Source organism: Cynocephalus volans, chromosome 6 (assembly GCF_027409185.1).
Source record: "Cynocephalus volans isolate mCynVol1 chromosome 6, mCynVol1.pri, whole genome shotgun sequence".
Taxonomy (NCBI): Eukaryota; Metazoa; Chordata; class Mammalia; order Dermoptera; family Cynocephalidae; genus Cynocephalus; species Cynocephalus volans.
This window is the reverse complement of record NC_084465.1, coordinates 160,498,973-160,518,867: the sequence shown is the minus strand read 5'-3', so window position 1 is coordinate 160,518,867 and position 19,895 is coordinate 160,498,973. Positions and strand designations below refer to the sequence as shown.

Genomic DNA, 19,895 nt, shown 5'->3' with positions numbered 1-19,895 from the left:
TGACAATGAAAATATAAAATTCTAAATACATCTGTACCTAATAACATGCCCTCAAAATATCTGAAGCAAAAGGTATCAGAACTAGAAAAAAATCAGACAAATGCAAAATCAAAGTATCAACACATCTCTCTCAGTAGTCAACAGAACCAAGAGACCAAAAGAGAAAAGATACAGAAGAATTCACCATGATGAACCAACTTGAACTGGCAAACACATAACATTGCATCCAACAAATGCAGAAATGCATTCTTTCTAAGCACACACAGAACCTTTATAAAAAGTTCCCATATGTTGGGTCATAAAGCACAGTTCAAAAAATTTCATAAGCTTTTAAATAGTGTTATGTTTTCCGACCACAATGGAATAGAAAGAAAGAAAAAGGGAGGGAAAGGAAAGGAAGAAAGGAAGATAGACAGGGAGAGAGAGAAAAGCAATCAAGTGAGCGTGGATACTTTATGTGGAAAAATAGAATTAAAAGATAATACGAATGTTTCCATAAATTTTTTGAAGTACCTCATAGGCAGAGTACAGAGGATTCTTGGGGCAGTGAAACTATTCTGTATAAACCCATAAAGAACAAGAGGAAACTGTAGTGTAAACTATGGACTTGGGTAATAATGAATTGTCAATGTAGGATCATCAATTGTAACAAATGTACCACTCTGGTGCTGGATGTGGATAGTGAGCGAGGCTGTGCATATGTGGGGGCAAGGCAAATATGGGAAATGTGTCCTTTCCACTTAATTTTGCTGTGAACCTGAAGCTGTTCTTAAAAACTGAAGTCTACTTTTTAAAAAAAGTTTGTCAGGATAGGTTAATAAATACGCTACGGCTACAAACAACGCCAGAAATCTCCACTGCTTAAAACAAAAGAAAATTCTCTCCCCCCACCTCCCTGCCCTTGCCCTCCCCTTCCCCTGGCCAAGGCAAATCATATGTCCACACTTAACTTAAAAGATAGCAGGAACCATAAGATATTAACACACACTCTCTGGAATGACTAAAATTAGAAAAACTAACAATATCAAATATTGGTGACATGTGGAGCCAAAGGATGCATTCACTGCAGTATGAATAAAATTTGTATGTCCATTTTAGAAAAAAGTTTGCATTACCTACTAATATTGGTCACAGGCAAAATACATGACCCAGCAATTCCACTCCTAAGTCTACCCAACAGAAAATCATGCAAAAAATATGCACATGAATGTTTACAGCAATGCCACTCACATTAGCCCTGTGAAGGTCATGAAAATGAGTCTCCAGACCATCTACCATGGGGAGCAAGACTGAGTGGTGACTTGGGCTCTGCTGAATCCACTGCTGCTGTCCCTCTGGCCCCACACTTCCCACAGGCTGTTTCTAGCCAGTGACTGACCACAGGTGGGGTATTAAAGTAGGCCCATTCACACAGGACAAGGAACTCTTCTAAAGCGCAACTAGCTGAGGGACTCCTTATCAGCCTTGCCTAAACTTTCACACAACTTCACTGTAGTTCTAAGACTTTTCCTACCTGTTTTCCCTCCTCCCCATCCTCCTCCACAAGCATCATACTTACATGGGTCTGATGGTCTCCTCACAAGTACTTCCCCCAATAAATCTAAATCTAATCTCAACTTGCAGTCTTCTTGTTCTTGGGGGACTTGAACTAACACAGTCTCATACTGGGAACAACTCAATTACTCACCAACAGGAGACTGAACAGCATGTCATAATAAATGAATAACTACAACTATATATAACCCCATTGATAAAATTCATGATGAAATGAATGGCAGTCCCAGTTAGGGTTTGTCAAAAACCATGAATCTGTAACTACTCTGTACTTACACTAAATTTCATAATAGGAAAATATTTTTAAAGGAAAGGCAAAACTGAAAAGTCAGCAGAGCTCAAACCAAAGGGGAATTTGCTACTATTCAAAGTTTAAGAAGTTATTTAGAGCAAAGCAAACAATGCACTGTTACCATTTTCCACAATGCCCTCCTCCCCACGAGCTCCATCAGTCCCACCTCCAAGAGGTCATCAAAGTCAAAAGATTGCTATGAATCTAGTAACACATTTCTATGCAAACCCTTAGAGCATAATAAATACAGATATACAAACACCTTAACACACACTAAGAACATACAGTTCTACATCTTGTTTCTCTTATTAAATGTTACACTCTACATGCAGTATAGTAAAATTTCCCCTATCAACCTCTTATTTTTAATACTGGCAGAATATTCCAGTGCATAGCTATGACAATCATTTACTTTACCTTCACTCTGTTATTGGCAATTGTTTCTTCCTTTTCACTACCGCAAACATTGCCATAATAGGAAACCTTACACACACATATTTGTACACCTGTGCAATTCACTCGTACAATAAATTATACAGCAGAACTACTAGGTGAGCAAAGTATATGTGTTTAAATTCTGTTTAAATATAGTGAAGCCACCCTCCAAAAGGTTCTATCAAATTATCACCCTACCAAAAATATGTTATTTTAAAAACTATTCATTTTAAGTGAACTTTTCCATACTGTTATCTTAAAGATCATGAAGAGTAATTATGAATAAGAAGTACATAGAATTACTTTTATCTTTTGATAAATTTATCTTTTGAATCAAGTTAAAGCAAAATTTTCACAGGGTTAAACAGTACCAGAGCAAACCAGAAAATTATCAATAGTTTTAATCCACAGATTAATTCTAAATAAAAAAGATCAACAGATTTTTATACTCATAACAAAGATAGTCTTTTAATAGTACACTTAAGAGTTTAAACAATGTTTAATTTTCTTTATAAAATTCAGAATATTCAAGAAAGGAAGACACGCTGCAAACACTGAATTAGACCACTGCACAGAATGCTTTCAATTAAACATTAGCTTCACTGATGTGTGGATCAGTTACAACCAAAACTCTCCCAAAAATTAACCTTCAAAAATTTTAATTTACCAAAATGGAACAAAATTTAAAAACTCAACCGAAGAATAAGAAATTGATGAATGCATTCAAGCTCACTGTATGAGTCCATTTTCTATCACTTATAACAGAATACTCAAAACTGCGTAATTTATGAAGACAAAAAATTCATTTCTTACAGTTCTGCAGTCTGGGAACTCCAAGGTCCAGGGGAAGCATCTGGTGAGGTCTTTCTGGGTGGGAACTCTCTACAGGGTCCCATGACAAAGCAGGCAATCAAACGGCAAGGATGGTCTGAGCTCTTTCGTGAGCTCTCCTTATAAAACTACCAGTCCATGCCCATGACAGCTCATTAAACCATCAACCCACTAATTACTCCATTACTCCACGAATGGATTAATCCATTCATGAGGGCACAGTCCTCACAATCCAATCACTTCTCAAAGGCCCCATCTTTCAAATATTATAATTGGATTTTCCACCTTCTTAATACTGTTACAGTAGGGATCAAGTCTGCAACACATGAAGTTTTAGGGAACACATTTGGCCCATAGCACTCACCAATAAAGAAATGATGCCACTAGCTTCAGTACACAACTATCCAAACTGGGAGGGGGAAGGGATCCGGAAATGTGCTCCAAAGCCATCAGAGTCTGATGATCTTGGTTAATCTGGGGTTTGTATTTTACATGATTTTTGCAAACAGTTGATCAAAATATCTTAAAAACTAATTAACTTCACCCACAGCTATACTTCAAAAAAATGTATTTTTAGAAACAGTTTTCAATGAAAAACACAGTCAGGTCCAAAACGCAATAATATTTTGGTCAACAAATATTTACTGAGAATGAGAAGATGAGGAGGGCAGAACACTCCAGCACAAGGAGACAAGGAACCTTCCAAGGAAGAGCCAGCATTGGCACAGGGTCTGAATGGTACTCCCAGCTTCCTGCTTACTTTCTCAGCCTGTCCAGATCACCTACATTACTTTCTTGCCACCCACAAAGAATATCCATCTTGCTCAGTTAAGCTTCTCAATCAGCCTTTTGCAGAGCAAAATTTCTCCCCTAAATAATAACATGGAGAGTTGAGAAACAGCTACTAAGTCATTTGTTTAAGTATCAGAGAATGTTTTATTTGGTTCTTTTACACTTTCTCTTGACCTAAAACCGTGGTCAAATTTCCATTACTCTTAAACAAACACAATCCATCCTTCACTTGTGCTATCCCACTGAAATCTGACCTACGATGTCATTAAACAATGGCTTTTATGTTACCAAATCAACTGACCTCATCCAGCATCAATGGATTTTAGTTTTGCACCATCTGTTGTACTTTGTGCTTGTGACCACATTTCTCAGCTTTCCTAGCCTTTCCTCCCCTTGCCCTAACTCTTAAAGTCCAATCTCAAAGCTTTTCTGATTTGGCCTTAGCATTACTTGAAGCCACAGATTACTGAGGCGCCAGAATGTAGAACTGACAATGCTAAATCTAAAAACCATCGTCAACATACAGTAGTCCCCCTTTATCTGCAGTTTCGCCTTCCCCACTTTCAATTACTCAAGGTCTACCACAGTCCAAAAATAGGTGAGTACAGCACAAGACATTCTGAGAGAAGGGGAAAGGGGAAAGGGAGAGAGAGAGAGACCATATTCTCATAATTTTTATTAGAGTATATTATAATTGTTCTATTTTGTTACTAGTTATTGTTGTTAATCTCTTACTGTGCCAAATTTATAAACTAAACTTTATCATAGTTATTTTACGTACAGACAAAAAACACAGCATATACAGGATAGGGTTCAGTACTAACCATGGTTTCAGGCTTCTGCTGGGGGTCTTGGAATGTATCCCCCACAGGTAAGGGGGGACTACTGTATCATCACTGCCATCTGAGAGATGCAAAAACTAGGCTAAGGCAGAGTGTTCCTAAAGATGGCCTGGAGGAGCTCTACCAATCAGTTGATACCGTATGTAAAACCCTATGCATCTTTCTTTGGTTTCCTTAAAGAAATATGATCAAAAAGATGTTAGGAACTATTGTAAGGAGCAATATAATAAAATCAATTAGTGATGTTACCTTGAACCATCTGATGCAATTCTGATACATTTATACCATATTGTTATCAACAGCAGTATTATTGAAAAAAATTTGACACCCAAAGATAAATGGACAAAGATGGGAGTATACAGTACCAATGATGAAATAACGTTAGTAAACAATAGGTTGTTATCTCCCCCACGCCACCTCCAAATACACTCCATAACAGAAAAAATGGTCCTCCTTTGAGGTGATCTGGCTTCCCCCTTCATTCAAAGGACTCTAGGTCTGTGAACTGACACGTCTGTGAAGTGAGGGGCCAGGAATTCTCTGTTGTGACAATTCAAGTCAGACTTCCGTTCACTAGATCTAGAGCTTTTCCTGCTTATAGAGACCAACCAAGACGAGTACACTGCCCCTCCATTTCAGTTCTAGGGACACCATAGTCAACTTGTCAGCGACACAGGTTACTCATATTCTGATTACTGCTTTTGCTCCGCTGTCCATTACAGCAACCACACCTACCTTGTCTTTGGAGACTGACAACAAGCAGACACTTGGCCACTGCCACCTTAGGATCCAATTATCCTCACTGCATTTAAGGATTCCAGTTCAGGGGCAGGCAGTAGTTCCTACTCCAATTTCTGACCTTCAGAGAAGAGTGACCACACAAGCTCTGAGGATACGAGGGCTCACCTTAGAAATTTATTTTTATGGCTACGATATAAAAAGCACGATCTCTGAATCCTCCCAGGGTGGATGAGCAGGTGTTAACGTCATAAACCCACTTTAACATTCCAATCTCTCTAAGCTTTGGACCCCTTCCTTTATGGTATAACAAGGCAGTTCTGGCAACTCAACTTCACTTACTGTAGGCCACTTTTAGGTTTATGTTTCAGCAAATCAATCAGACTATTAAAGCTCTTTCTAGCCCTCTGAACTACAACACTGAATCCAGAATCTCTACTTAGTGGGCCCACATCAAAACATTCTGCCTGATCCAACCTTATGTTCCTTCCAATATTATCCCACACCCTTGAGATCCATGCCCACAAATATTCCTCCAGGTTTCTGTCTATATACAGTTGTTCCTAGGTATCCATGTGGAGTTGGTTCCAGGACCCCCATGGATACCAAAACCCAGGGATGCTCAAGTCCCTTATATAAAGTGGCATATCTGCATATAATCTATGCACCTCTGTAAACTTTAAATCATCTCTAGATAACTTATAATACCTAATACAATGTAAATTATATGTAAATAATTGTTATAATAGTTTTATTTGTATTATTTTTTATTGTATTGTTAACTTCATTGGGTTCCCCTCCCCCAAATATCTTCAATTTGAAGTTGGTTGATTCCACAAATGCAGAACCCACAGGTACAGAAGGCAACTGTAGTGACAAAACTGCACAATCTTTTAGAGTGCAGCGTACCTCCTCATGGGTTACCTCTCCCTCTGGGGCCTGCTGCAACTTGAGTCCACTCGCCAGTCTAGGAGAAAGAGCAATGGTGGGGCAGGTTCTGAGGAAGAGCAGTACCTTCCTTGCAAGGCAGGAGGCCAATTTCAGATTTTTAGAGCAAAGGCAGATTAATTTCCTTATGGCAGGGGTTGGAAAGGATGCATCGACTGGCAAAGGCGGCTCAGCAGCATTTATGGGTTCGAGGTCTCCCGCTTAATCGGAATCTGACCATATGTCCCAATCCAATTTTCAGGATTCCATTCCTTACCCATTAATGCCCTCACCAACAAATTTGGAATCCATTTGCACCGTCTTTAAGGACACTCACAGAAATTTTCAAGTCCTTTATATACAACCTGGGCTGGGAATTTAAAACCCTGAGTTCACCTCACGCTTTGTAATGTTTTAACTTGGCTGAGCTGGACTACATTCCCCCCAGTTTCCTTCCCCGGATGTTTCTGGCTTCGGTGGGCCTCAAGAGAATTGTGTGCAGCAGCTGGAGGGTACAGGATAAGGAGCAACCGTCCTGTAGTCCACACACTGTTGTTCCGCTCTTCTTCTGGCTCATCTAGCTCATGTGAGGCAGTGACTGGCCTGCAACTGCTGCTCCACCTTCCTCAGAATGCCCCCTGAACTCCTCTGCGTCCCGGACTAAATGCGTGTGTTTATCCTCATGCCAAGGACCCAGCTCTTACAGGCCATATACACAACCAGGGTCAGAGGCAACAGGATCTGGCACAGCTTCCAGCTTGTTCTTGTTCTTCCCCACTTTACATCTGTCTTTCTTTTCCAAATGTCTGTCCTCTGGACTTCAAACTGCAGCACCAGGCACGAAGACACAGCACTATAGAGACTGCTGAGCCAGCTCCAACGCTGCGTGAATTCAAATGCCTGTAACAAATCCCTTCAGTAAGTAATACACACATTCATAAAATTTTTTCTTCACCCACCCTAGTGGTTCTGTTTCTCTGACTGCACCCTAACTATGTGATCCTGAAAAAATATTGCAATTAAAACTCAACAAATGTTTACTTAATAACCATTATATAATAAACATCTATGCAGCAAACCAGACATTTAACTGCACAGCCTCTATTTCCTCATGATTTAATTCTAGCTACTGTACAGGGGAGTTGGAGCACTCACAATACAGACAATGAGCTAAACACTAGAAAAGTAATTATGAACAAAAACAGGAACAGTCTCTACTTTCATAAGCTCAGCCTTTTGGGGAAAATTAAAATTAATTCAAATACATAAACTAATGTAACACTGTAATTTTGATAAGCACCAGGAAGACCTGACTTCAGGGAGGTCAAGAAAAAAATTCAAGGACGTTCAGAAAACTGACGGTGGTTATAGTGGCTGATAGATACCAGTGCAGACTGATCTCTCCATTTGTTATGAAAACTCACAAACTCACACAAAAAGAAATGTTGTGAAAAAGTGATGCTTGAGCCAAACTCTAAAGGAAGACAAGGAACAACCGAAACAACCAAAGAAAAGTATTCCAGGTGGAGGAAAAGAACAAGTGCCAAGATCCCTGGTGGAGGAGAAGACGGTGAACACAGCAGACAGAGGAAGGAAGGCCCAGTACAGCTAAAGCAAAGAAAGCAAGGGGAATGCACTGCATATGAGGCCGAGGCCCAAAGCAATTACGCATACCCTTGAGGCCACATTCTGAAGTTTTCTCCTTAAAGCAATGGGAAGCCACTGACAGTTTCAAGTAAAAGGGTGACAGGAACAGACCTGTCTTTCTTAAATGTAATGTTGTGACACTAAATTATAAATGTGTTTACCTTTACCCAACAACCTCACTATCTTAATGCTTTACCTCCACAAATACAAAACAACATATGCACAAGACTATTTATTGCAGCAATTCATAACAGCAACAGAACATCAACAACCCACATGTTCATCTTTAGGAGTTCGTGGCAAGCACAAAAGAAGAATATAGAGTTTCTATGAATTGATCTCCAGAGTATACGAAGAACAAGCAGAACAGCGTGCATAGAATACTATCTTTGTGTAAGAAAGGGAAAAAAAAGTATACATTCTTGTTTTTGAAAAAATGAAACACCAAAAGAATAAAGCAGAAACTAATATAGCTGGGGCAGGAAAGGAACTAGTGGAGGCACTGAATGAAGTGAGATTGTGTACACAAATTTTTAATACAGTTCTGATTTGTAAACTGCATAAACGTTCACATAAATATTTTATGTGTTGAAAAAATATATCAAATATCCTTCTTAGTATAATGGTGAGAAAAAAGATGTATTAACTTTAAAAATACCACCTTTAAAAGTTAAGGATTTCATGCAAATAAACCAATTATCAAACTGGTAACATAATCAGAGAAAATATTTTTGTATATAATTCAGAATGTCAACTGTACATCCTTATTGGACATTTTAAGTATAAAAAGAACTATAACCAAATATAAGCCTACAGTGGCTTTATAAGTAATGTCATTTTCAAACTACTACCTTTATACTGTATGTTAAAGAAATTATATTAATGTTGCTAAAAATGCATATTTTCAATGTTAGAGAAAAAAAGGATAAACTCAAAGTAAAAACCCTATGATGTGAAATTTGAGCTGGAAATACCAATACAAAATCAAAATTTATATACTTCCCAAGTCTGTCCAATGAAAGCCAGGGGCACCCTAGTAGCAAAAAGGACATATAGCACCCAGATCGTGGTATCTGAATTCCACTCCCCAATAAAAGGATCTGAAAGAAATGGACCATAGGTTATTTGGCAAGAAAAACACAAAGTGAAACTCAGACATCTTGTGTCAAAGAAAGGAGAAATACTTCAAAGATTAATGTGTCATGTCCAAGAAAAGAGAACTGGCTTGAAAGGACCTTGACATACCCAGGTTGTGACAAGCTGAGGAATCAGAATGGCTATTTGATTAAAACACACTGGATACATAAAAATCCATGAGTCTACAATGATCCTCAAAAGAAAGCACAGAATTCCCTCATTATACACGTTTATCTTCCTTATCAGACTGTAAGGTGTTAAGGATACATCTTCATGTTTTATTTAAGCCTTATGTAACTTATTCTAGAAATGACTTACGGCAATATTAAGGACATAAAATAGATAACCAGTTGAGATTTAATTTAAAATTAAATTGGATTGAATACTGAGTCACAACTAAGCAAATTGTTTACTTCAACACACACACACACACACACACACACACACACACACACACACACACACACACACACACACACACACACACCACATCTCATGCTAATAACCACAGCAAAGTTCTAAAATGGAAAGGGGAAGGAAATCAACGTTTACTGGCACCAGCTGCTGTATTTCAGGAACTGTACTGGGAACTCTACAGATTACAATTTCATCTAATTCTCAAAATAGTCTTATATGATAGGTCTAACCCCAGTTTATAACTGAGGAACTTAAAGTTTAAAAAGTCCATGTGGCTATAATTTAGCCATGGGGCTTTGGACCAGGAAGGAGTGGAGCTCCATTTCCACCCAGATTGTCCCGACCTGAAAGACTGGACTGACTCCACGTCTAACTCTACAGTCCCCATTCTTTTCACAGTAACATCTCTTCCAAATCCAACAAAATGCTTGGGCAAAATAGCTGATTCTCTTCTTCTAATTTCCTTTCATCCAAGGAAAAGAAAACACATTTAATTAAGCAGATAATAAATATAAAGAAGTATTTACATTTAAATGCTCTCTCTCAGCAAATTAAGATTCTACTAACAGCTAATCCAAAAGAAGTGGCCAAAGGCATTTTCAACTTCTAAATAACCCACATGATTAGCCCTTTGAAACAATAGTAACCTTTTTATCCCACATATTTCTAACATACTAGGGGAAAAAATGCTAACAATTAAGGAGTGCAGCCAGTAGTTGTGTGTGCAATCAGGTAAGTCACTGGGAAGTGAAAACACTAAATTTCTTCTATAAGACTTCAACTTAATGTTTCATATCTTATCAATACTATAAGAGCCAAATTTGAGTACCACCCATAAAATGCACAGGCACAAACAAACCACATCAACGTTCTGACCTCTCAATCCACAAAGGAGAGTCACCATTACCTAAGATAAGACACCCGATAAGGACACCAAGGACTAGCAGTTCACAACGGCTATTCCAGGGAGCATCCAGTTCCCTGGATTTGATGGGTATTCAGAGATCAGATACACAAAAAAAACAAAATAGAAAGCATTCTGTGACTAAATCCTCCAACATGGTAATGTGAGTTGTGACCCTAAGAGGAGAAGGAAAGGACATAGCATTGTTCCTCAAACTTATTTGACCAAGGAACCCTTTTTTTCCCTTGTAGCATCTCAGAGAACTAGTATCACAAAGAACGCCACCTTAAGCAACACTGCTCAGACATTCCAAAATTAAGTTACTGACATCCTATACTGTTATTTTGTTCTGAACTGGTCATTACAAGCACTATGAGAAACAACACCAGTGAAATTCTGGAAGTCAACAAAAATCTTTTAAAAAAATTTTTTAACTAACCATAAAGAGATGACTGAGGCATATTCTTCCTCGGTATCCATAGGGGATTTGTTCCAGATCCCCCCAAATCCGCGGATGTTCAAGTCCCTCACATCAAATGGCATTTATGTATAACATACGTTAAATTATTTCTACATAAATCATTTCTAGATTACTTACAATACCTGATAAAATGTAAATGTAAATAGTTGTTATACTATCTGTCCTGGCTTTTTTATTTGTATTACTTTTTATTTGCTTATTAATATTTTCGGTCTGTGGTTGGTTGAATCCGAAGATACAGGACCCGCAGGTATGGAGGGCAAACGTACTAGCCCTTTTGGTGTCACAAGGCCTGGCTCTAAACAACCGCTCTAACCAGCCAGCCCCTGTACTGGCTCTTCCGCCTGACCCATTTCATAACCATTTTACAGTTACCATTTCGCTACTCAAAAAGATTAGAAACCAAAAGAACTCTATTTTATTTCTCTTAAGAAACTTATTACCCATAAGTGACATAAACATATTGCACAATCTTAACATATAATTATCAAACTTGATAATGTTCTGTAAATTACCAGCTAGTACAATTTTTTGGTGTCTGCCCCTTAACTAAAGCTGAGGGGAGAGGGAGGAGGATGTTGGAAGACTCTATTTCACTTCACCTTTGCAAAATTTCACCACCTCTCAAAGAGTGTTCACAAAGTCAGTAGGTCCAGGTATAAACTCCCACGTTTAGGTTTAATTTTCACTGCCTAACAAAATCTATGCAGGAAGTAATTACTGTCCTCGCCATCAATCCTTTCAGACTGCCTAGAGTTCCTTCCAGAAAATTCGAACATTATAAAGCTATACGGGTATTTGCAGTTGGGTATTTATGTCGTCTTTGACACAAGTCACATGATAGTGAAATCCTTTAAAACAGAGATGTACCTCGTATTGCTTTCTGACGTACAGGCTGAAATACCCAAACAATCCGCATTCACAAAGCGTAAAAACACTTCAACATGGACGGAAAATCCTCTCCAAAACCCAGAATCCAGTGCACAAATTATAAAAAGCAAACAGATATAAAAACAATTACGTAAATAAACTTTGGGATGCGTATGGAATGACAGGTACCACTGCAGCCATTACTCAAAAAGAGCCTCTATAAAATCTCCAACGCACCATCCATGCAACAAGCCGCCGGTGACAGTCAAGCCCGGGGCGCTGCGCAGTCCCGCACCTCACAACCCCTCTCCACGCGTTCCTCGCCAAGCACGTCCAAGGTCACTAGTGATGGGTGACGAAAAGTATGAGGCTCCCGCGAGCGCCGCGCACGTCCACTGCGAACCCCCGGACGGGCGCCCGCGGCGCGAGGACCAGCAGCGGGTGTCCCAGAGCGGTGGACACCACCCCGCTGCTAAACCCGCAACAGCACGGGCCTTAGCCCCGAAGGGCAGACCTGCGTCCCCGGGGTGACCTGGTCCGCGGGGTCCCGCCCCTCCCCTCCCCGCCCCGCCCCCGGCCAGGGATTACGCAACCTCCCCCCGCCCCCCTCTGGCGCAGCGCCCCCTCCCCGAGCCCTGCTGCGCCGTCCCCCTCCCCCTCCCGGCTCGGAACAAAGCACACGCGGAGAGCCGGGGCTACCAAGATAGGGGCGCGGGGGGCGGAGGGTGGCGGCCATGTTGGCGGGGGGCGGCAGCGCAAGCACGGGGTGGGGGCAGGCGAACAAAGGAGCGCGTGCCCGCCCCAGGCCCGGGCCCGCCCCGCCCCGGACCCGCCGGGCCCGGCCGGCAGGGGGCGCCAAGTAGGAGCCGCCCGCCGGACAATGCGCCGCCGGGCCCGCGCGGCCGCGCTCACCTGAGCCCCCAAGCCGCCCGTGGCGAAACCGGCCTGCCCGCGCCCCTCCCAGCCCGTGCCCACTCGGCATGGGCCTCACCTGCAGGACTCTGAGGCCGCCGTCCGCAGGCCCCGAAGGGCTTCGCCGTCGCTCCCTCGCGCTCCCGCCAGCACCGGCCCCAGCCAGACGGCGCCTCCCCGCCCCCGCTCCCTCACCGAGGCCGCCGCCCGCCCCCTGGCCACCAAGACGCATGCGCATTGCGCTCTCGAAACTGCAACGGCCGCGCCGCCTGGGCGCCTGGCGCCGACGGCCGCACTGCGCAGGCGCGATAAGGAGAGGCGAGGCGGGCCGGCGCGGCGCGGGGCGGGGCCGGGCGCTGCTCACCTGCCCGGCGGAAGGCGGTTCCTGGGCTCGGGGACCAGGTGCTCGAGGGGAAGCGGCGGAGTCCGTGCGCGGAGCCCAGGAGCCTGTGGAAGCGCAGCTTGTCCCGGAAGGCAGGCGGTCTGGGAAGGGATTCGTTTCCGCGCAATAGGAGGACTTTCTAGAGAAGACCGGTCCCTTTTGTCCTGGGACGTAAGCAGCGAGGCGACCTGACTCGTGCACGCAGCGAGGATTGATGCAGCTGCATCACCTGTCTCCGCCGTGCGCAGGACAGGTGAGTTCTGAGCCACCCAGAACACCGCGGCTCGGCTCAGCCCCAGTGCTCCGGTTCAGGGCTACAGGATGCGAGTCCTTTAACGAAACGGATTTGCTTCTCGTGACGCCCTTGAAGAGACGCCTTCCTCCACCGCTGCACTGCAGAGAGGTGGGCGCCGCCACCCCCACCCCACCTGCGCCTCCTCCAGGAAGCCTTGCTCAGGTTAGCCGAAACCGCAGAGCCTCAGCTACAAACATCTGCCATTACACAGGTTGTGTGGGGACGCGATGTGGCTTCTGCAAGGCCAGAAACCTCCTTTTCCAGCCCCCACTGCAAATAGAAAAACTCACTGAGTTCTCCTCCAGGGTTAGGAGCTAGAAATTACCGCAGTCGCACGAGATTTGATTTGATTTTAGCTTCAGTTAAGATGCCTTTTGAGTTTTTATTGGTTGTTTGCAAGATGAGAGGGAAAGGGAGCGTCAACTACAGTTTTTACTCTCCTGGAGTCCAGTGCAAAACTTGGAGACTGAATCCCGCTCTGAATCCAGCTTGTTTCCCCCTTCCTCCCTTCCTTCCCCACTTCCTTCCCCACTTCCTTTCCCCACCACCCGGCCACGTGATGTACTGGGCGAGTCACTCACCTGGTTCCTCGAGTGCCACAGCCAGGCTATATCATAGTAAACCACCTCCCAAAGTGTTGTCAGGTGGAATTACAGAACATGTTATTGGAAAGTACTTTGTACACTCTAAACTGCAGCAATTGTTAGTTACCAATGCCCTTTGGGATTTTACTGGCACCTTTAGTTCCAAATAAGATTGATATGTGTCAGCTCAAACACATTGAAGTGCTTGTCTCAGATGACACACTTGGCAGACACAGGACGTTCACAGGCCAAGTAGAGGGCTAATTTCGATAGTGAGATATAAAAGTGTACCATTGTACTTACCAGTTCCTAGGTATTGAGAGGTTATTAGCTTTCTTTTGTGTATTTAATGTTTTATAGCAGAGTGTGAACAAGGAGGGATGGGAAGGCAGGTGCCAAGGAGTCAGCTGGTTGGAAACCTTCAGTGTGATTGGTGACACCCTTGAGTTTCTCCACCTCAGCACTATTGACATTTGGGGCCACATAATTCTTTTGGGGGAGGAATTGTCCTGTGCATTTTAGGATGTTTGGCAGCATCCCTGGCCTCCATCCACTAGGTAGCAGTAGCACACCCCCTCCCCAACATTATGATAATCAAAAATGTCTCAAAGGTAAATGTGTTGCCCAACCTCCCTCAACCCCTGGTTTAAATTTTGCCTTTAGTGGTGGTCACATTGGGAACTATCAACAAATCACTGGCCTTGGGCTGGCCAGTTAACTCAATTTGTGGTGCTGATAACACCAAGGTCAAGGGTTCGTTAATCCATTCACAAGGATAGAACCCTCTCAACCCAATCACCTCCCAAAGGCCTTATCTCTCCACACTGCCACATTGTGGAACAAGCTTCAGGTATGAACTTTGAAGGGGACAGACATTTAGACCATAACACCCTATATCAGAAATGGCCACACTTCAGAGATATAAATATCTCAACCACCATCTAAGACCTTGTTCATTAGCATACTGAATATCAAAAATGGGTTTTACATCACACATGCATATATGCCAAAAATGTTTAAAATGAATCTACTAGTCAAAGTGGGAAAAAAAAAAATCAGACAAATCCAGATTGGGAGACATTCTGCAAACAAACTCCACTGTACTCTTCAAAAAGTCGGTATCAGTCCAGAGAAGGGAGACTACAGCCAAGCCCATCAAGTGACACTTGATCTGACAATGGCTTGAAAGGAAAAGCTGTGAAAGAGATTTGAGGGACGATTGGGGAACTTTGGAATGTTGACTATATATTAGAGTATCATTGAATCATCAAGTTTTTTTGGTATGACAGTGGCTAGTTTTGAGACTACCCTAATTCTTAGGAGATACGTGCTGAATCATTTAAAGCCAAGAGTCCCTGTTGGCTGTTTAGCTCAGTTGGGTAGAGCGTGGTGATGGTAACACCAAGGTCCAAAATTCAATCCCTGCACTGGCCAAAAAAAAAAAAGTCCTGGAGGCTACAGCTTACTTTCAAATGGCTCAGAGACAGATATATGTTACATGGAGATAAAGCAAATGTAGCAAAATGTTAACCATTGCTGGATCCAGGTGATAGGTGTGATCACTGTGTAATTTTTCAGCTTTTCTGGAGAACTGAAATTTTTCAAAATAAAAAGTTGGAAGAATGAAATGTACATTATTTTGTGAGTTCCTAGGATACTGAGCCACCTTGAATGAAATTCCCAGGCAGCCCCTGCTCTCCTGCAACTTGATTACCAAATATTTCCAGAAATTCAAAATCATAGTTAACTTTTTAATGTTTTTCTCAACCACACTCTACTTCTGGAGACTGAGTCAAAGAGCCTACATATATTTTACTTCCCACAGCAAGCGTAAATACAAATTGATGTGTTAAAAGTCTGGGCTTGTATCTCTTTTAACTCGGGGTTCCTGGACTCATACTTGGGGAGAAGGCTTTCTGCCCCAGGGATGAACACATTTATGATGTGGGAGTGGGAGATGGAAGAGATATCAAAGGTGTGTATGGGGAGGGCAGGTCGATTAGACCTACGGTGAACCTTGGTATATTCACCCACTGGTAATGATATAGTAATTGGAAACCGACCTTCAGAACCTTCTTAGATTAGTTATATTAATTATAGAATTACTCAAAACAGCAAAAAATATTCAGTATCCAGTGTATACCCCAAGCACATGAGTAATTCTTTGAACTGGCTTAACCTGTAGGTGGGTGAGCTTGATGGTCCACCAGTCACCTTGCAGGTAAGATGCTCTCTCCCCAGTGGCCACCTGGGCCATCCCCAGATTGGTCAGGTATCCTACCCTAGTGCAGTAGAGCAAGGATCATACAGCTAGGACTGCTCAGGGTTCTCAAGCTTGGTGAATAGGAATCAGTGGCCCTCAATGTGATTGGGGGTCCTGCAGGGTCTCCCACTCCCACCCATGACTATAGGTGTATGGATATGCTGATTAGGCAGCCCTAACCTATGAATTCTGATAGAATTGTGGCCTCACTGGGACTGAGACAGCTCTCCTCTTTTGGTCTCGATAAAGATCTGGGGCCAGATCTCTGACCACAATGGATATACTCCCTACAGGAGGAAGCATGGGGTCTAGGGCTGTCATTCAAAGTGGAGGTGACCAGAGCCTACCTGTATGGTCAGCATTGGGACCAGAAAGAGGGGAAGGGGTAAGGAGAGCACAAGAAGAAGCAGGGTCAGAAACAAACAGCACACCCAGCCCTTCCTGGAGCCTCTCCAGTTGTCTGCCCCACTCACTGGGCTACAGGAGCTGGAATGGGTGAGAATGCCTGCACCATGCTTCTTGTCACCCTCTGTCACATTACCAGTTCTTGTAAGCTCCCAGAGGGCGGACTCTGCTTCTGTTCTCTGCTTTATCTCCACTCCCTACACACACAAAAAAAAAGCCTGCTGAGAGAATGGGTTCATTAAAGATTCTACAGAAGACCATGGAGCACCTATAGATGGCTTCCCAGGTTCCCTCCACAATTTCAATGCAGAAGTTATTCTCTCAAGGGGAGTAATTGGTTAAAAAATACCCAGCTACACTCTGGAGGAGCCAGCCCATCTTGCTTCCTAGGACCACTGGACCCCACACTAAAGCTTCTTCCTGATAAAAGAAAAACTTTAGACAGAATAAGTTTATCAGAGATTATTCAAGCAAAGAACAATTTACCAAGCAGGCAACCCTCAGAACCAGAAGAGGTTCAGAGAGGTCCACTCTGCAACGTGGGCAATGAGTATTTATCAATGGGGAAAGACTAAAGAAAGCAGAAACAAGGAACAAAAAGGTGACCGAGCATTTCAAAGTTATTTTCCTTGTAACGGTTTAAAGCAGAGGGGACTTCCTTATCATGCCAGCTAAAACTGGCCTGTTTGTAGGTTTGGCTATTATCTCTCCCTCTCCTGATTTCTCCAAGGTCAGATAAACAACTTAGTTTGGGTTTGGTGACATGGAACTTTAGCATGAGTAACTCCATTTTGGTTTGGAATGTTGGAGCCCACTTACAGGAGCTCAGTCCAAACCAATGGCCTCCAATAAGTTGTATTTAACATTCCTTTTAATGGGGGAGGGAGCCAGTGATGGGGTTCAGAACACACCACCCCAAAATATGACTGTAGGAGACCAGAATATACCACCCCAAATATGCCTCTTTGGCATAGGATTATTTTAAGCTAATTATTTTGGGAAACAGTAGTGTATTAGTCCATTTTTGTGTTGCTATCACAGAATACCTGAGACTGGATAATTTATAAAGAACAGAGGTTTATTTGGTTACAATTCTGGGACAGCTGCATCTGGCACGGGCCTCAGGCTGCTTCTGCTCATGGTAGAAAGTGGCAGGCAGCCTGTGGGTATAAGCAGATCACATGGGGAGAGGAAGCAAGAGAGAGGGGAGGTGCCAGGGTCTTTTAAACAACCAGTTCTCATGGGAACTAATAGAGCAATAACTCACTCACTATCCCCACCCCCCAGGAAGAGCATTAATGCATTCATGACAGACCTGCCCCCATGACTCAAACAACTCCAGTGCTGCCACATTGGAGATCAGATTTCCACATGAGTTTTGGGGGGACAACACATCCAACTCTATCAAGTAGACACAGGAGAAGCCCTGAGAACAGAAGTTACCCTTTTGTAAGAGATATTTACATCTGTAAAGAAAATCTTCGTTTGTAAGGTTTTCTCCCTCTCTGTTCTAGGAAGGAGACTCTTAATCAATGGAGAAAGCACCCACTTAAATCTGCATAACAAATCGTGCTTTTGTTTACTGTATTAGTCCATTTCTGTTGCTTGTAACTGAATACCTCAAACTAGGTAACTTATAAAGAAATAAAATTTATTTGTTACAGTTTTGGAGGTTGGGAAGTCCAAAGTCCAAGGAACACACCTGCTGAGGACCTTGTTCTGGGTGGTGACTCTCCACAGTGATGCAGGGTATCACATGTGAGAATGGGCTGAGCAAGAAAGAGTTAAACTTCTCACTCACTCTTCTTATAATGCCATCAGAACCACACCCATTATTCCATGAATGGATCAATCCATTCACAAGGGCAGTCCTCACAATCCAAGAGGTGTCTTGAAGGCCTCACCAGTCAAATACCATAATTGGATTTACCAGCCTCTTAACACTGTTACAATGGGGGGGTCAAGTTTCCAATACATGAACTTTTGGGGGACATATTTAACTATTACACTTCTCACTGCATAATGGAGACGAAAAAAGGATTACTCAAAGCACCATGAATGCGTTGAGAAGTCCAAAGGGTCTGCACCCCAGCAACTCCTTTGTTAGAAGGAGAAAACTGGGTGCAGCAGCCTCTATTCAAAGTTAGCTTCTGTTTCTTATTGTAAAGACAAGGAAGTTTCATAAGAAAATTCAGTTGATTCAATCATTACAAAGGGACACAAGGACATGGGCAGAGTTACAGAAGTTATCTATGGCTAAGTATACTTAAACAATGGAAACTAGTAACATCAGTAAAATTAACAATGTGACATTATAAAGTACAATTATTGAAAAAGCTAAGTTGGTCAAAATAGCTCATTATCTAAAGTACAACCTCTCCTTAAGCAAAAGTTACATTCTTATGATAAAATCTAAGTATAATTATTTCTAAAGTTTCCCCCAACAGACATTTTTTCATATCTTTCCCTTCAGCAATTCTTAAAATCTAAGATCTGTATGATAACCACCTGTTAGCTCTAAAATCATTAAAGTGTGGAATCCCACACCTGAACAGTGATTAGAGTTGACTAGATGGGCTTTTGCCCTCTGGCTATAGGCTGTTGCTTCCTACCGGCAGGCTTTTGCCCTATACATGCATTTACCTAAAAACCCTATTCTAAAATCCAATGAGAATCAAGATTTCTAACCCTCCACATTTAACCCAGAGCATTTGCCATACTTTTCTTGGTCATCTAGTCTTAACACAGGGTAGGGGTGGTCTCCCCTACACCCTCCATTCTTTGTTTCAGGGAATAATAGTACTTCAGTCTGAACTCAAAGCCACCTCTTTGAGATCTGCTCTTGAGATTTACTTACTTGTCTGGGTTATCTCCCATGTATGCATGTTAATAAATTTGTGTTTGTTTTTCTCTTGTAATCTGTCTTTTATTACAGGGATCCATCCCAACTAAGAACTTGGAAAGGGTAGAGGAAAAATTACTTTTTTCCTTCCCAACACCAGCCTGTCACTGTTCTCTGTCTGTGGAAGTCAGGAAGCAGTGAGATAATAAGGGACAAATAGGACCCCCTTCCCTCCCAGGAACTTTGTCTGTCAAAAGGCACCCTCTCTCCACACTCATTTTTCACTATAGCTTAATGCCTTGTTCCTGGAGCCTCGGCAGAATCACAAATTACAGTGCCATGCCC

General features: G+C 42.5%; 1 protein-coding gene across 2 annotated transcripts in view; it reads right to left on the bottom strand.

Annotated features, from left to right (window-relative positions):
• SPIN1 (spindlin 1) overlaps positions 1 to 12,953 on the bottom strand; it is a 72,447-nt gene extending 59,494 nt beyond the window's left edge. For both annotated transcript variants that reach the window (XM_063099946.1, XM_063099948.1), the window contains exon 1: positions 12,859 to 12,953. The gene's annotated coding sequence lies outside the window, so the exon portion shown is untranslated. The remainder of the gene's footprint in view (positions 1 to 12,858) is intronic.
• Positions 12,954 to 19,895: the final 6,942 nt, after the last annotated feature.